The 19469-nt window shown below is 37.0% G+C and overlaps 1 long non-coding RNA gene across 5 annotated transcripts in view; it reads right to left on the bottom strand.

The window, feature by feature from the left end:
• Window positions 1-19469, bottom strand: part of LOC102979556 (uncharacterized) — a 140022-nt gene that overhangs the window by 3928 nt on the left and 116625 nt on the right. For 2 of the 5 annotated variants that reach the window (XR_002891623.3, XR_008617683.1), the window contains exons 2-4: window positions 7806-7876; window positions 4922-5026; window positions 719-836 (exon numbers count right to left, since the gene is read on the bottom strand). This is a non-coding gene — a long non-coding RNA (uncharacterized lncRNA). Of the gene's footprint in view, window positions 1-718; window positions 837-4921; window positions 5027-7805; window positions 7877-8963; window positions 9035-19469 lie in introns of all 5 variants that reach the window. The other 3 variants (XR_002891621.3, XR_002891622.2, XR_448820.2) reach the window with 2 other exon arrangements.

Genomic DNA, 19469 nt, shown 5'->3' with positions numbered 1-19469 from the left:
CACTGGGAGAAGTACCATTGTAACAAAAGAGTTTAGATAACTTTTTATTACATTGGACTGTCTCCCTGCCTTAGTTCAAGGTTCTGATATTAGATTTCACTGGGAAAAAATGAATTGAGATAACATCAGATAAAGCAGCATATTGTGAAAATTATGCATGGGATATCCCTATGAAATGAAATATTCCCCATCACTTAAACTAGAGTTGTATTAGAAGTATAAAGGCTTCCCATAAAATACATACAATACGGTCTAGCTCATATAACTCTGATTATATTTTCATCAGTCAAAACTGATGAAATTTAATTCAAAATTAATTCAAAACTTAATTCAAAATTAATTTGGAAGGTGAAATGTAAGTGTGTGTGCAAAACTCTGGATTTAACACTGCAGTGATTATGGTAGCCTAAAAATATAGACACCTGCAATTTAGAAAATGTTACTTGTGGTTGAGGATTAAAGAAGCAAAGGAAATCCATTGTTTTACTCTGACTCACATTTTCTACACAGGAAGCTTAAATTCATCTCATGAAACACACACACACACACACGCACTTTGAAGTAACCTTTGTGTTCTACTAGGTAGATGCATGCTGGAATTAATTACTTTTGTCAGCCAAAGGCAGCACCAATGAATATTCTCAAATGTTACTTTATCACACAAAAAAGACCTACAATTTTTATTATGATCTTCTTGTCTCTTTTTGTAGACACTTACGATGAAATTTCATCTTTAGTGATGGCATTCATGGCAGTATTAGGAAAGGATATTTCCTCTTTTGGAGAGAAATGGTGAGTTGACATTTTTGAGTCTCACTGGATTAACACAGAACCAGCTAGGGAAAAAAAAAAGTTAAAAATGAAAAGTAGAATATAAGAAGTTCAGAAAATCTATCCTTGAGTTGACAGTTTGCTATGAAAATCCATTTGCTTAGTTCTTTTAATTTAACTAGAAATCTTTCAGTAAAGCTCACTAGTTAATAAAATGGTTTTATAATATACAAAAAATGAAGGTGTGATGTCTAAGGGCTAATTTTTAAACTAACACGGGAAATATTTTCTTGAATCCAATAAAATGTTATCATTAAATATAATTTAACAACTCCCTGATAATGAGAACTAAAACTAACACTGTACCAACTGTAGTTATAGTGGCTTATAGAACAGGAAGATATTTCTCTTGGATGTGCATATATTTTATATTGAATGAATCAAAAAGTATGTGCGTACCTGCAATCCTACACTGTAATGCACGTATTCCTTTTAAAATAATGGCTTCCTGTATAATTCAGTTAATTGATATTTAAGCAGCACAAACTTTGTAAAACAAACCAGGTGCGTTGGAGTGATCAAAAAAAATAGGCATAGTTTGTGTTTTCAGGGGATATTTAATATCTTTTGTTTCACAACCAAATTCAGTGCTTTTCAAATTTTAGTGATCATCAGACTCATGTATGTGCCAGTCTAGGATTTGATTTCACTTTTCTTACAAGCTATTATATTAGTCTGTTACTTTTCCATGGATGCTGGTAGGAGACACGAGACTCCAAGTTCAGAGATAAAGGGCTTTGTTACTCACAATGTAGCAAACAGTATGTGAACATCAACAAGCACTTAATTTCCTTGCCCCCATATTCTCCAGAAGTGATGTAGAGTGCCCTGAAGGATGCCTGCACATGATCCATGTTGCTAGAATCCAGGTGACTGAAACAGAATTATGTTTCAATCTCCTAGCTTCCCTTTTGGTCAGGCTGCCACCCAGAGGGAGTACCAATCAGGCCTACCTGAGGTTACTGGTAGGAGAAAGACACACATCATGCCCAGGAATAGTCAGGGAAGAATCTTGAATTTTCAAAATAGTTTTATATATTTCACCTCCCCTTTCCTGTGATCATTACCCAGGAGGAAGGCAAGAGGAGATCAACCCATTCTGAGATGGCCACATTCAGCGATCACACTGTTTTACCAGGAAGAGACAAGGTCGAGAGAGTCAGAAATAATTTTTAGATGATTTTTTAAAAAATGCATTCTACCTCTCAGTGATGCCAGCAGCCTGAAGATAATACGGCCATGAATGTACATCAAATACCATGATAATCAGCCAATTTTTCAGTGGCCTTTAGGACAAAAGGCAAACCACTGTCAAACTGTAGATGGTTTGGAAAGTGGAACATGACACAATTTAGATTTTAGAGTCATAGTTCGGTGGCCAGATTTTACTGATTGGACTGGAACAGCAACCCTACGACTAGAAAAAGTGGTGACAGTCATGAAGTACCACAGATATCCTTAAGATAAGAATCAAAGATTCCATGTAGTCAATTTGCCAGAAGGTAGAGTCAATGACTCCTGCAATGTGTCATTCCACTTGTGAGTCAGATGGGTCAACTTTTGGCAAGAGTCACAAGTTTGGCATAAAGTAAGGCGTTCTAGATCAGAAACATACAATTCTTTATGAATAGTCTATGAAAGTGGAGGTATTGCCATGTCCAGTCCAATGATAAATTTTGGTAGTGATGGTGGCCATCTGAGTAGGCTTGATCAGCAGCTTGATTCCAATGGGTCTCATTAGAGAATGGGCCCTTACCATAGACATCTACATGAGTAACTCTATCTCACTGCCAGCTGAGATTTGTTTCCACAGTTCATGGCTCAAAAAAAAAAGGTGCATTTAATCCACCAGTCTGAGGTCTTCCAAGTGGTAGACCAGATACCTGGGATATTGGCAACAACCCAAGAATTAGTAAAAATGTGAAAAGATTAATCAAGGATAGTATTGGCCAGGGCTATTAAGACTACCTTGAGTTCTGCACACCGAGTAACCACATCCACCTTTGTTTACAAATATCTAGCACTAAGACTGAATATGAGTAGCGACCCAATGAACGCCATTAAGGTTTTTTAAAAATTTATTTTATTTATTTATTTTTGGCTGCATTGGGTCTTCATTTGCTAAGCGCAGGCTTTCTCTAGTTGCGACGAGCGGGGGCAACTCTTCATTGCAGTGTGCATGCTTTGCAGTGCACGTGCTTCTCGTGGTGGTGGCTTCTCTTGTTGCGGAGCATGGGCTCCAGGCGCGGAGGCTTCAGTAGTTGTGGCACACGGGCTAAGTAGTTGTGGTGCATGGGCTTAGTTGCTCCACGGCATGTGGAATCTTCCCGGACCAGGGCTCAAACCCATGTCCCCTGCATTGGCAGGTGAATTCTTAATCACTGCACCACCAGGGAAGTCCTAAGTTTTAATTTAGCTGAGCTATCAGTAAATCAGGCCTAGAAATTTAGAAGAACACCTGTAAGTCCAAGACCCCATTGGGCCAGCAGTGTTGCTTCATGAAGGCATTGGAGTTGAAGATAATATTTCCTCCAAAGGTGTAGCTGCCTGTTTCTGATGTAAGGACAAAATGCTTCTCCAGCCAATCTAGCTGTGCTCTTGAGTGTACCATTTCCATTCAACTAGTGAGGCTTGTTGGGTTCCTTCCTTGTCAGTAAGCCTGGACCTGATTTTATGTGTTTATTGTCTATTTCTACTTATTTTCTGTGGATTGTCTGTATTATTTCCCCAATTTTCTATTCAGTTGTTCACACCTGTATTGCTTTGTTTAAGTTTTTTTATATTGTTTTCCAATCTTTCATTGCTTGTCATTTAGGGCATCTTTCACTATACAAAATTTATAATGTCCATATAGTCAAGTCTGTCATGTTATATCTATACGCCTTCTGGGTTTGGTGCATCACCTCAAAGATATTCTTCTACTTCAATATTATTAAAACATTTCTGTATGTTTTCTTCCAAATATTGTTTGAATTTTTAGTCCATCTAGATTTCATTTTTATATACGATGATTAGTAGTCAAACTTTATTTTCTTCTAAATAGTCAATATCCTAACAGCATGCATTGTTTTATTCTTCCATTCTCCACTGATTTAAAATGCCTCCTTATTTTCATGCAAAAATTCCAAATATGCTGGAATATATATTCCAAATATATTTTGGACTGTTCATCTGAGTCTAAAATATTAACATAAGACTGTTGACAGGACAGGGAAATAATTATGTGATATTGTTTTGAAATGAATAGTAGTTTTTAAAGGTATTGCCTTGTAGCTCATAATGTCATTGCATTTCTCAAATCATGCTTAAATGTGCATTGTTTTCATTTTCTTTATAATGTTACAAGGAGTATTATTAATAGAGCTTACATTAAATTTAGGAAAAGACAGAATACAATTTAGTTTTTATAAGCAACTATTCAATAGCAAAAATAGAGTCAATCTTAAAGCATCCTAATAACTAGGATCAGTAAGAAAAGACACTGCTTCATTCTATATTCACATTTACTCCAATGTCAGAAAATCAAAGATGTGAGTGAAGCTAAAGATGATTAAAGATATATATTTTCTTATTGTTATTTTTCTTTATTTTTGTGTCAAGACCAAAAGCTACTGAAGTCCATATAATTGGCTTTTCAGTCTTAAGTGAAGGAAATATTCAATACTTATTATATTTAATTATGGATTACAGAGGTTTCATCATCACCAAGGAGGTAACTTCTCTAACTTACATGAAATCCCCCCAATAAATCCTATATTAATTGACTATTGATATTAGATTATATTTCAAACTTAATTCCTGCTACTTGGTTCTTGAGTTTAGCCTTCAATCATGTGTATAGAATGTAGTCCTTCATAGTCTAACGTTGGCTATCCTAACCATTCTAACAAGATGGAGGCTTGATTGCTTTTAGGATAGAGAGTGCATGCTCAGCACTCTCTGCCTAATTATGTCATTTAATTTTCACTATATTCCAGTCAATTAGATTTTGTTATTGTTTACTTTACTGATGGGGAAAACCATAGTCAAAGAGATTAAGTGATCTGCCCAATGCCAAGAGCTAACAAAGAGCAAATTTGAAATTTAAAACCTTATCTGTAGTCTTCTGAAGTCCATATCACTGCTGTATCATCATTCAAATTAAGCTTCAAGGGACTAGCTTACAGGTGTACACCAATAGCTCTGAGCAATAACCCTGTGGATTGAATGAATGGGAGTGGAAAGCTTACAAAGCCAAGACACAGACATTTTCATTACTTCTGGGCACAGATCTATTAAGAAGAGTCAGAAATTTGTCATTATTTTGTTTTTAAATTCAAAGCATGTGCTCAAAATACATGGTCAAGAGTTACTTAGATCATTTCTCCCATGCCCCGTTTTCAAGAACACTTATGTTGTTTACTGGACTATAGCTTGGCTCCTTTGTTTCTGTTCGTTTTCATTTATGAACATGTAAAAATCTCACGGGGACATGTTACTTCCTTCCCTTTTTCTACCCTGTTTCCTTCCACTCAGTTGCCATAGGTAAGCAATTTCTTTAGCTCTGATTTATCCTTTCACTTCTCTTTTTGAAAAAGAAAAAGAAGCTAAAGCAGATACATGTATATTTTCTTATTTCAAACATTATCTCTTTAAAATATAAGCTGAGTTACTTACCTGCTTAAAACCCTCCAGTGGCTTCACCTTACTCTTGTGATAAATCCAAACTCCTTCTATGATCTTCTAGAACCTAAATTATCTGCCATTGACTAACTCTCTGACTTCCTTTTCTAGCATTCTACCCTTGGTCATTCCACTATATCTACTTGAATACACACATACTCATCCTTGCTCATGGTCTTTGAGCTTGCTAAACTCTGCCTGCAATGCTTTTTACACTGTTCACCCTCTTACATTATTGCATTATCTGCTCAAATGTCACCTCAAAGAGGACCTCTCTGGCAACCCCATTATCATGCTCTATACTCTTACCTTGCTTTGGTTGTTTTTCATAGCATTTGACACTACCCGACCTTTTATTATACATTTATTTGCTAGGTGATTGTTATCAGTACCACTCACTATAATTTAACCCCTGTGAGGCAAGAACATTGTCTTGCTCACCATTCTGTCACCTGTGCTTGCAAGAGTGCCTTCAAATAGTGGGTGATCAAAAAATATTTGTTAACTGTATTGATAAATTAATGAATCAATAGTTCCTCCGTGTCTCATTTTTTTCCTTATTAATCTCATGCTGCCACCCTTTTGTCTATGAGTTATGTTAAAAAAATAAAACTCTATGTTTTCTATTTCATTGTTCCACTTGTCTTTAGTATTCCCACTGAGTCTTGCTGCTTCTACTGCTTTTGAGAATTTTGCAATCATGTTTTCCCTTTCCATGCAATTTTCTTTCCTGATGTCATAATTTCCCTCTTTGAGCCTGTCTTCCTCTAGCAATGTCTTCTGCCTTGCTGAAAATAAGATTTTCTAACACCCTACCTTCTACTTGCAGAAACATAATTTCAAAGAAGGAGAGTTGTTTCTCATTCCTCAGATTGATTCTCTTGAACTGCTGAAGGATTTCTCATCCTAGTGATTTTTTTCTCTTTGTACATCTTTACAGAGGCAGATCTGTGCTCATCTGTGAATTGTGATGGGTTCTCCAAAAAGACTTTGTGTATTTCTGGTAGAATCTCCCAGGCCAGGGGCAGTTAAAGAGACAAGGAAAATGTTTGATTTATTGTGATTTAACTTTGCCAATTTGGACATCAAGGTGTCATATGGAATAGAATATGGAAGGAGGAAGTGTTCCTTGTAGAGGCTTTCTTACTTTAGAGCAGCATCTTTTTGCTGAAGGGAGGTCCTGATAAGTGTGTTGCGGGCAACTAGCTGGGCCACTTTCTCTCTAGGTTAAATGGTCACTCTTTCAGCAAAACTACTGCCCCATGAGTATGCCATGCATGGAGTAAACATACTTTTTAAAAAATCTTTGCTCTTTTATCTATAGCTTTCTCAAGGATATTGGTAAAGTGAAATTGTTCCCCAAATATACAATAACCTACTGTGTGGACCACTTTCACCACATATTCCTGCACTTCTAGCTAAGGATGTACTAGTAGTGTCCATTTCAGATACTGAAGGAGTTCCTTGCATGTACTTTTCAGTTTCCTGGTTTACAGACTAAAATAGACTTCCCGATACCTTTATATACCTTTCCCAAGTTCAGGGAGAATCTGGAGGAGAGGTGCCAATTAAAGATTATGTTCAAGTCACCATTATTACTGAAAGTTAGTTGCCTAATTGCTTTTATTTTAATGTTATATAAAAATAAAGAGAATGGTATAATCAGACCTAGATACCCACCTTCCAGCTGGTTTATGTATCAAATATAATTTACCTGGTGATGGTATTTGTGTTCACATAACATATTACAAGACTGAGAATTTTAGATCCGTTACCAACCAGGGTTCTTGGCCTCCTTAATCAATAGAAATTGATAAGAGGCCAGACAAGAAATTCAGGCAAGGCTTTACTGGGCCTCCTGCTGCAGTAGGAGGGAGCAAGAACAAGTAACAGGTTCCCTTGTTTGCTGGCTGTCCAAGGCGGGCAGCAAGCTGGTTCCTTATATGGACTGAGGGTAGGGGCAGGTCCAGGGGTCAGGCTGGAGGGGTGGGTTAGGTGGCTTGCCCACCCCTTTGGTGGTGGTTTGTGTGCAGGGGGCATGAGTGATACCCTGCTTTTGCTCCCAACACCCTTGTTTTGCTCCCGGCTCTTCAGAAGTGGCAGTTGGGTTTTTGATCTCTTTGTGTCTTTTTTGTCCATAATTTGCCCAACTGAGCATGTATGCAGTTATTTTTAGTCCCTTATAGTTTCTTTGTATTTTACTGCTTGAGGAGACATTTGTCCAGGTGCAAGCACTGGGTCACAAGTTCCAGTCCCAACCTGTCTCAGATCCATTTTCCTATACCTTGTTCGTGATAAGAATAATATGTTACCTGGATCTTGTCTCGATCCTGAACATAACAGTATCTCAGAGCCAAGAGTTGCCTTTATCAAATGAAAGCTCCTAGTAAAAAAAAAAAAGGAAGCAAGTATTAGTGAGAAGAATGTATAAAGAATAGTAATTTTCAAAATGTTAGAGGAAATGAGTTAAATTGGTACATTCCATCTGTTTTTCCTCTTGTCCTATACACTTACTTACTGTGCCCCAGAAGGCTGAGGAAAGGGAATGAGATAAATTCACAAGGGGAAATGTTTCTCCAGACCTGCTTTGTTACTTTAAATTAACCCACCCACCCATGACCCAGTGGCTAGGGGTCCTAATGCAGTATGTAGATATTGCAAATCCTTTCTTGGCCATTCCACTGGGCTCCCATTACTTTACTACTATTTCATTTTCCAGTCCTGACTGATTGCTGTCCTTCTCTCCTTTTAGGTTCTGGTCACACACTCTTAGCTCTCACAGTAAAATTAATTTCTCAGGTTTTTATCCCTCAGGTTGTCTGAGCATTTGGGATGTCCTCATCCTCTGGCCCCTGGTGCTAGATTTAGCTGCTTCTGTTAATTTTTTATTTCTGATTCAGAGAGCAGGGTATGGTACATAAGGGCATAGAGAAAGCCAGAATGTCTGGATTTGAAAGCTGTCTTCACATTTAGTCAACTGAGCATCCTGGGCCAATAACTTTACCTCTCTAGCTTCCCTGACTGCAAAATGGTGACTATATAATAGTATGAACCTTATAGGCTTGTTTCAGGATAGAAATAAGTTAATATTGGTGAAGTGCCCAGCACAGTGGTAGCTGCATGCCAATTGTTATAACTATCTTGTAAGTAAATGAAAAATAAAATAGTCCGTTAACCCAGCCTGGCTCCCACAGGGTGAGAAGCAAACTAGATATTTCTTTGTTTCGTTTTTTTAACAGAAAGCCCTACTTATTAAGGCTAAATCATTTTCTGCTTTGGATTTGTCATTTTCCAAACCAGCTGCTTTTCTCTCTGACTCTTTATGTCACGCTTCCAGAAAGCCCCGAACTTGGCACTGAACAGCAATGAAATGAATGTTTGCAGAGTTTAGGCCTCTAATTAACATAAAATGACTTAAAGACTACAAGGAGTTTGCATTTAAAGGAATATAAAATTTACAGACAACATACAAGCTGGATACTTCATAGGGTGTTTTCCTCAAGTGCACCTGAAAGCCAGGGCAACAGGACTGTAAATCCCCCTGTAAATAAATAAGACACCTGATTTCAAGTTGAAAGATTAACTCTGCTCTTTAGTACATCAGACACGTCTGCTTTATTCAAGAAAGTTACTTTCAGTGTTCATTTGATTCCCATGCCTCTTAAGTTTCATCAAATAGGAACATCCAAAACACTTTTCACTTTCACACCTCATTCTCAATTAGCCTAATTCTTGACTGGATTTCAGTTTCTCTCGATTTGGAATATCTGATTGTTCCTGAATTGCTGGAATCTTACAAGATCCAGATGAGCTCGTCTGTATTGCCAAGTTTCTGTTAAGGTCAAGTTGACATTTTGTTTTTTTTCCAAGTTCAGATATTACCCCCAAATTGAAAATAGCTCTCCCTATTTCAAATTAGCTTAATTAACATTTATTAACACCTAATTCTCATTGATTCCTTTTTAAAGTTCTATCAAATATTTTAATTCTAGAAATTTTTGCTCTCACTTGTCTTTTTTTTTGAACATCTTTATTGGAGTATAATTGCTTTACAATGGTGTGTTAGTTTCTGCTGTATAACAAAGTTAATAAGCTATACATATACATATATCCGAATATCTCCTCCCTCTTGCATCTCCCTCCCTATCTCACTTGTCTTTGATGAGTTTCTTTTTCCACTTGAGATTATTTAAACTTTTTTAAGGTTATCTCTAGAAATACATTGATTTAAGGAATGAACATCTGTCTTTTCTCATTAGTTTGTAAGGGATTATGCAAATGCTGGTTCTGTTTTCACAAAAAGGAAGAGAAAACATGTGAATCAAAAGATTCAGCAAGAGTTCTGTATAATGTAACTCTAGGCAGATGTGATGTCTTCTGAGTCAGTTACAGGAAATAGAGGGTAGAAAGAATGAGGAACCCAATTCTGACCTTTTGGAAAGACCTTGTATCAGGATGAACTCTAAAATGTAGAGAAATACTAAAGTAAATGTTACAATAACTTCTCCCACAATATAACAAGGAGAATCATTGGTACAATAAATGTTGGAACTTGTCTGTTTACTTGATGTCCAAAAGAATCAACAATATTCTGTTTAGTGTGTGGTAAGCAGATTTGTTAAGTAACAATTCTTTCAAGTTTTAACATGAATTTTTTTGTGTAAGAATTTATTTGAATCAAAGCAGCTACTATGTTCTCTTGCCTTATTAATCTCTCTCCCTCCAGTTCCCAATCCATTTACCAACATTTACGACTACTGGCATCTAGTGGGTAGAGAACAGGGATGCTGCTAAATATCCTACAATGCATGGGACACCCTCCACGACAAAGAATGATCTCAACCCAAATGTCAATAGTGACAAAATGAAGAAGCCCTGAATTAGGTGTTTACAAATATAGTTAATCAAGAAAACAAGGTAACCATAACCAAGAACTCATGACATCTCGAGAAACTCCCCTCATCCTTTGGCAACAAAACAAGACTGACAGAAATTGCAAAATGCTATTCCAGAAATAGGACATATGTAGCCACAGTTATGTTTCCTTTTCACTCTTCTCCTTGGTTTTCCTGCTATAGGATTTTGGAGGATGGAGGTGAGGTGGTGGTTATAATGTGTTGGAAGTGTTTTACAATCTTTAGAGAGCTATACCGTTATAAGGAGCTATTGTAAAGATAAAAGCCCAGAGCATCTTTCAACAGGCTTCTTTGTTGTCTGATGCTGTTGCAGTTGGTACAGCCACTACTCCTGGCTATTTTATTTAACCTATAGGTCATTCCCTTTGAGCATAATCTGTATCCTAACTCCTTTTGCCTAGTACCGCTTCATGGAATTTTCAGCACAAAGCATACTGAGGCAGTTTTAGCATTAAGCTCTATTTTTCTGAAATGTTAGAGGTGGAATTTCAAATTCTATACGGATGAGTAAAACCCACTTATTCTCCAGTAACAATATTTCCTACAGATGTATCTCCTGGCAGCTGGGAGGGCAGACAGCCATTGTTGCTTCAATCTGATCAAGTCTTTTGAAGGGTTTTGGTACCACCCAACTGTCTCCAGACCTCTGAATCATGATTTCGCAGGAAGACTTCCCATTGCTTACTCTAGGGCTTTCAGAAACAACTTCCTTAGTAGGTCCAGATGGAACTGGAAGATCAAATAAAGCGGTAAATATTAGAGGGAATATGAACCTCTGCTTCACTGATGGTGTATATGTGTGGGTGGGGCGGGTCAAATAATGTATTATCATCGCAGCCAGAAGCAAACATCCTTACTGATTAGAAACTGGACTAATTTTAAGACAGAAGGAATACCCCTGCAACCTGTATAAGCAGGTGATTTATGTAATGTTGACCCTAAACCCCTTAGTCACAGAGATTTCTCTCCTGTCTACATCTGTTACTTCATATCCAGAAAATGACCCTTATCCTAGGTGAGGAGCTATGACTCAAACCTTAACTCTGTGTTGCTAATTCTGAGAAAGAATTTTTCATATCTGGGCCAGATTTGGGCTAGTCGAATAATTATACTTCCTGGTTCTAGATTTTGGTGAGTCATTGTGGATTAGAGATCAAAAACATCTAGGAGCAGTTAAGACTGATTTATCTTTAAATGCTTTATACTTTATATATAAAGTATATAAAATGCTTTATATATGTTCTCTTTCCCCAGAGAATTCCCCAGCATTCTCTGGGGAAACAGGGCTATTTGTCTTTTCTAAAAATCCAAGGCAGTATCGCTGGTGTTCCATCTCAAAGGTCGAGATGGCCCCCGACCTTTCACGGAGCCAGTTCATGTGCATTTGAAATATGACAATCTGGCTGGTCTGCTCTCCCATCTCCTAAATCTGAGAAAAGCACTTCTTGTTTTGGAAATTCTTGGCTTCCTTAGTGTCCACCACTTGAAGGGGAAATAAATTGATGCTTTTTTTTCTTTTTTTTGCAGTGGATGCAGTAAATGGCTATTTAATTTCAAATTAGATGAAGATTTCTTTATACTTTATAGATTCCAAACAAATGATTATAGAGCTCCTGTCATTTTAGTACATTAACATAAAGCACCTTATCTTGATAATACTGAGAGAAATGCATTAGAACAAATCACAGGATAAACATCAGATTCCAAAGTGACATGACGCCATTCTTTGAGATGTTATATGTGGGCATAATTTTCTTGGCTAGTCTTTTTTTTTTTTTTTAATACGTCTTTATTGGAGTATATTTGCTTCACAATGCTCTGTTAGTTTCTGTTGTACAACAAAGTGAATCAGCCATATGCATACAGATATCCCCAAAGAGACATAAAGTTGAGAGTAGAAATGAAGTGAGGAACATTTTTCAGAAATAAATGAAATGAAATGGAAATTTAAAGTACCTGATGGGAATGCTGTGGCATAATGTGACCTCTGTGCTTTGATGATAACTAGTACCAGTCTAGAGCAGAGGCTACAAACTCTATGCCACTAACGCCCCGTGGCCATCAATAGTTTGAATTCCTTATATTTCCACTCCTTTTCACTTAAATTAAAATTCTTCCCAAATTAATATTCATATTTATGCTAATCTCCTTCCCTCAAATTTCAGAGAAAGTGGTAGCATTCATTCCTCCTTTACAAAGAAAATCTTTCACCTGTGTTTTTAATCCCATCCCTGCAGCCATCTCCCGGGCCTTGTTCTAATTATTCCCCATCTCCTCTACTTTCTTTTCATTTGCCTTTTTATTGAGGTACAATAACATAAAATAAGGCATCAGTTTGATCATAAGTATACAACTTGATATTTTTACATATATATCCATGTACTCAACACATTGCATATATAAAACATATATGCATATTCTATATACACAACACACACACACATACACATATCCATGTAATCAACATTTCCAACACTCCAGCAGGCTTTCTCTTGCCCAAACAGCATATACAATCCCTCAGAGGAAACGACTATTCTGATCTCTATCACCATAGGTTGTTTTTGCTTTCTTCCTAATTTCATAATTTAATTTCAACATAATATTATATACTCTTATGCCTGCCTTCTTTTGCTCAGCTTATGTCAGGGTGTGTAGGAATAGCCCATTCTTTTTCATTGCCCTACATAACTGCATTGAACGGATACTTTGTGATTTATTTATCTCTCCTACTATTATTCATGAACAGTACTGTTGTTTTCAGTATGAGGTTTTAGAATGAGGCTTACAAGTAATGTTGTCATGAACATTCTAATATAGGCTTTTGGTGAATACATTCACTCATTTCTTTTGTAGATCTACTCAGAATAGAATCAAAGGTTCAAAGATATATATAGATATATATAGGTATCGATATAGATATGTTTTGTGTGTGTGTGTGTCTTCCACCATGGAACAGGCCCAGACTAGCCTGCTGGATGATGAGGGACACATGGCCAAGTCATCCCCTGCCTCGCCTGACATAGAGCCAACAATCAGACACGTGAAGGAGGCCATCTGGAACTAACCAGAGAAAGAAAATGTAAGATAAGATCTGAAACCTAATAGGAGTTAGTCAGCAAGTCTCTCTGTGCCAACCAGTGCCCAACATAAAGCCAGGAACTGCCTCTCAAAGAAGGTGGGCTGGTGTCAGACGTGTAACCAGACCCTCGTCAGGAGGATAATAGTTATGTATGATGCCTGCACTAAAAGATTGCTCCACATCCTTGTCATCTCTTGGTATTACCAATTCTTCATTTTATCCATTCAGGTGAAATATAATGGTATCTCATTGTGGTTTTAATTTGCATTTCCCTATGACTTTGTACGCTGAGTTTCTTTTTATATACGTTTTGGCTATCAGGATCTTTTTTTATGAAGGGCCTGTTCAAGTTTTCTGCTCATTTTAAAAAATCTGAATTGTCAGTGTCATTCTTCTAATAGTTTTAAATATAATTTGAAATTAGGTTTGTGTCAGATACATGTATTGTGAATATCTTCTCTCAGTATATAGCCTGCATTATTATGTTCGTAATTTTGTCTTTTTAGAAACAGAAGGTTTTTATTTTAAATGAAGTCCAGCTTACAAAACTTTTATTTTATGGATAGTGCTTTTGTGTCCCACTTAATAAATCTTCATCTACTTCAGAGCATAGAGATGTATCTAGAAGCTTTATTGTTTTACCCCTCTCTTCTAGGTCTGTATCTTTTGCAATGTGTATTATGTGTTATGAAGCAGAGGTCACGATTTAGTTTTGAATATACATACCTAATTGACCCAATAAATAGGTTTCCAAAAACCATTTATTGGAAAAATGAGCTTTATGCTCCTGAATTACCTTGGGGTCCTAGTTGTGTATCAGGTGAACATGTAAACTTTGGTTCTGGAAACTTTATTCTTGTTCTATTAGTGTATTTGTTTATCTTTGAATCAATACCACCCTGCCTTTACTTCTATAGCTTTATAATAATTTGTGATACCTAGTAATGGAAATCTTCCAACAGTGCTGTTCTTCAAGATTTCCTTGGATATTCTAGGTCCTTCGATTTCCATATAAATTTTAGAATCAGCATTTCAATTTCACACTATTGCAATGAATATATATCAAGCTGGAGAGAGCTGGGATTTTAAAACCATTGAGTCTCTTAATATATGAAGATAATACTATCTCCATTTATTTAGATCTTCTTTGATTTCTCTCAGCAATAACATGTAGTTTTTTGGTTGAGGTCATGCACATCTTTTGTTAAAGTCATTTCTAGGTATTCGATGTTTTGATGTCTTGTAAATATTATTTGTTTTTAAATTGAATTTTCAAATTATTTATGTCTAGTATCTAAAATACATTTGATTTTTTATATTGACCTTGTATCTAGTAACATTGCAAATTACCTTATAATACTATGGTTTTGGATTTTTTTCTAAGTAGAATCAAGTCATCTTTAAAAAATAGTTTTAATTCTTCCTTTTCAATCTCTATAGATTTATTTATTTTCATTGTCTTACTGCACTGGATAGAACCTCCACTAAGACTTACAAAAGTTAGGCTTCTACCCTCCCACAGAGACTGGGGGACAGGGGCCCTATCTTCAGGTTTTGATTGTAACAAAACACAAACACATTCATTTGGCAGCTTTGAGCTTTCCCGGGCAGGCATTTTGAAGGGGATAGGGTCAGGCTAGGGATAAGACTTTAGCAGCTGGAAGCCATGCGAGAGTTTAGAGAGAGTCTTTGTCACTTCTTACAAGAATTATTCATGCTTGCATCTTCACTTTTTGATTTTTTTTTTCTCAACCAACTATAATATGGTTTAGATTTCCATAATCCATTCAAATGATTTTTGTTATTTTGTGGTTTTCAAAACAAAATGGACATGTTTTTGTTTTACTCTTGTGACCATTCTGCTGATCTTGTCTCCTTTAGCTACCACTTCCTTCTTGAAATTTTTTTCTCCCTTGCCTACAGAAACACATCAGTCTTATAATCCTGACTAATCAAAAAAAAAAAAAAAAAAAAGAAGCATTTGAAGAGCTAGAAGAATTAATTATACCTCTTAAAAACTAGTGTTTACAAGGGTTTCATCCTCAGCATTTGCTGAACTCCTTATCACTCTACTATAGCCTGGGCTTTCCCAGAACCTAAGCTTTAATCCCTCCTGAGGTCCAGACATATATCCAGTCACCTTGTAGAGAGCTTCTAGCTGGGTGGATCGCTGTAAGACTGTAATGTACAACATCAAGTTCTTCACTGGTACTATGTCTTTGTAATTACTTTACCTGCTTCTTAGTAGATTATTCCCTTTTCCTTCAACCAGTTCATGCCTGAACTCAATGTTCAGCAATCCAGATTTAACGTAAATATTCTCTCTTGTGGGAAGCCTTCCCTAACCCTCTGAGGCTGATTTATAGTCTTTCCTTGTTTTGTCCTAGCATAACCCTTTGTTCATATTTCAATCATATGACTTATTAGTTATTGAAATTATTGACTTATTTTTGCTCCAACAAAATATTTGTGGTAGCTTGGCTTTATTTAACATCTCTCTTAAAACTGGATTCAATCTTTGGATGTTGAGTTAGACTAAAACCTCCTTCCAATTCCTTGGTGGTATGACTTTGTTGGTCCATATTTCTATCCCTAGCACCAAATTACCTGTCTTGCATTTGGAAAATGACCAAACAATATTTTTTAATGAATGGCCACTAAGTGGCCTGTGAATAGAGGAAGGTATGCAAGGTTATCTTCTCTCACTGCAATCTTGCCTGAATTTTATGGTGCTGAAGTACAGAGAAACAAAAGAGGAAAGCACAGTACAGGCATCTTTAACATCATTGAATAGTAGTAAGGCTTATGAAGAAGTTTGCTAAGCACAGACTGGGACTACTGAGATCCCCCTGGAAGACTCTGGTTTTCATATGGGTGACTGCCACCTACTGGACAAGGTAGGGATATTTTGTTTGTATTTGGAGAATCTGCACATTTTTAAGTCACCGATTTCAATTTCAATATGTTTCTAAGTTCAGCTTATCTTTATTTAATGTGCCTCTTTTAGAACAGGACTCAAGCATTAGATGTTGAATTATTAGATTAGTGTTTCCTTTCAAATCTAAAATTTGCATTTCATTCATAAGGTCATGGTAAATAAAATAAACACATTCATCTGTACATGAATGAATCAATTAAAGAGTTATTCACTGATCTTACTAATTTGCAAGTGTTTACTGTTTTTTCTTCAAGTTTCATCTTTACTTCTAATTTTAATAGCACCTAGACTTTTCTTTCAGAGACACTGTCAGAAACATGAAAATTTTAAAGAATTTTTGGTGTTGCTGTTGGGTTCTTTGGAATATTGTCCCATATGACTAATATTTTCAGCTCAAAACTTGATTCTTCAAAGTCAAACAATATTTTGTTTCCTGGACTTCTAACTACCATCTTGACCTCATCTCCATCCTGGAATTAGTAACTAAACATTTTCTTTGTTCTCTGTCATTCAACTTCCTCCTTCTCACATGGGCTTTGCTGCTCTTCTTCTCTTTATTTTATGGCTGACATGGCCGAAACAGAATATGCGCTAATATAACACTTCTTTCCATTTGAATTAAATAATACTCATTTTCAATCCATTTTGTTCTTGTCATCATTGTGTCCTATTCACTTAGCAAACCTACTAGCATGTTTAACATCAATATTTATCTTTTACAACTGCACATGCAGGAAACAATTTATGAAATAAGGCAATTTTCTTTACAACATGTAAATTTGAAAAATAAAAACATATATAGTTTAAATGTCAAATATTTCCCAAATATCTTACAATTTGGAGAACAAGTTATTCATAAAGAAAAGTACAGTATTATTACAGTAATTGTGTGTAATATCTATGAAGTGATTAAGATGTGACAAGATTTCTGTTAAATGCCAAAAGGCATCATTTCATTTAGTCTTCAAAACAAGTTTATGAAGTTAGTACTTCTAATTATTCCCAATTTACAGATGAGGTTACTGAGGCTTAGAAAAATTAAGGAATGTGTCCAAGATCACACAGCATGTTGGAAGAAAAGCTACATGCCTTGCACCTTGCGCATGATACTAGACTTATCCATTTTTCCCGTTAAATAAATGTGAACTTTAAACATGCTGTAGAAGGTCATAGTGATACTGAATGAAGATGGAACTAACGCTAACAGCTTTCAATTTATCATTTTCCATTACTCGACTGTCATTTGAAATAAGGATGTCCTAGTAAACTAAATCCAGTCCCCAGTTTTCAAGTTTTCCTTCAGAGAAAGTGGACAGTCCATCAAATAAAGTGTTGGCACAATAGCCTTAAGATATATACTCATCAAAAGAACAACCTGCCTCTTCAACAAGAAAATAGTGGAAACTCTTTAAAAATCCAGCTGGTAGTAGAGTACTTGGGCATTTAGGAAACAACTTCAGGTGAAAGTTAAGAATCTTCATGCAATATAAAATGACATTTTCAAGAACCAAGATGGCGGAGTAGAAGGATGTGCTATCACTCCCCCTTGCAAGAACATGAGAATCACAACTAGCTGCTGGACAATCATCGACAGGAAGACACTGGAACTCACCAAAAAAGATACCCCACATCCAAAGACAAAGAAGAAGCTAAAATGAGACGGTGGGGAGGGGGGGGCGTGCAATCACAGTTAAATCAAATCCCATAACTGCTGGGTGGGTGACTCACAGACTGGTGAACACTTCTACCACAGAAGTCCACCCACTGGAGTTAAGGTTCTGAGCCCCATGTCAGGCTTCCCAACATGCGGATCTGGCAACGGGAGGAGGAATTCTTAGAGAATCAGACATTGAAGCCTAGTGGGAATTGATTGCAGGACTTCGGCAGGACTGGGGGAAGCAGAGACTCCACTCTTGGAGGGCACACACAAAGCAGTGTGCGCATTGGGACCCAGAGGAAGGAGCAGTGACCCCACAGGAGACTGAACCAGACCTGCCTGCTAGTGTTGGAGGGTCTCCTGCAGAGGCGGGGGGTGGCTGTGGCTCACCATGGGGCCAAGGACACTGGCAGCAGAAGTTCTGGGAAGTACTCCTTGGCATGAGCCCTCCCAGAGTCTGTCATTAGCACCACCATAGAGCCCAGGTAGCCTCCAGTGTTGGGTTGCCTCAGGCCAAACAACCAACAGGAAGGGAACCCAGCCCCACCCATCTACAGTTAAGTGGATTAAAGTTTTACTGGGCTCTGCCCACCAGAGCAACAGTCAGCTCTACCCACCACCAGTCCCTGCCATCAAGCCTCTTAGACAGCCTCATCCACCAGCAAGAAGAACTACAATCCTGCAGCCTGTGGAACAAAAACCACATTCACAGAAAGACAGACAAGATGAAAAGGCAGAGGGCTATATACCACATGAAGGAACAAGATAAAACCCCAGAAAAACAACTAAATGAAGTGGAGATAGGCAACCGTCCAGAAAAAGAATTCAGAATAATGAGAGTGAAGAGGATCCAGGACCTCAGAAAAACAATGGAGGGAAAGATCGAGAAGATGCAAGAAATGTTTAAAAAAGACCTAGAAGAATTAAAGAGCAAACAAACAGAGATGAACAATACAATAACTGAAATGAAAAATACACTAGAAGGAATCAATAGCAGAATAACTGAGGCAGAAGTAATCAAATTGGCAAAAAATAAAGACAAAGAAAAATTATTGAAAGCAGCTAGGGAAAAATGACAACATACAAGGGAACTCCCATAAGGTTAACAGGTGATTTCTCTAGCAGAAACTCTACAAGCCAGAAGGGACTGACATGATATACTTAGTGATCAAAGGGAAGAACCTACAACCAAGATTACTCTACCCGGCAAGGATCTCATTCAGATTCGATGGAGAAATCAAAAGCTTTACAGACAAGCAAAAGCGAAGAGAATTCAGCACCACCAAACCAGCTCCACAATAAATGCTAAAGGAACTTCTCTAAGTGGGAAATACAAGAGAAGAAAAGGACCTACAAAAACAAACCCAGAACAATTAAGAAAATGGT

This window comes from Physeter macrocephalus, chromosome 6 (genome assembly GCF_002837175.3).
Source record: "Physeter macrocephalus isolate SW-GA chromosome 6, ASM283717v5, whole genome shotgun sequence".
Classification (NCBI taxonomy): domain Eukaryota; kingdom Metazoa; phylum Chordata; class Mammalia; order Artiodactyla; family Physeteridae; genus Physeter; species Physeter macrocephalus.
Note: the sequence above shows the minus strand (reverse complement) of the source record. Positions and strands in the feature narration are given on the sequence as shown.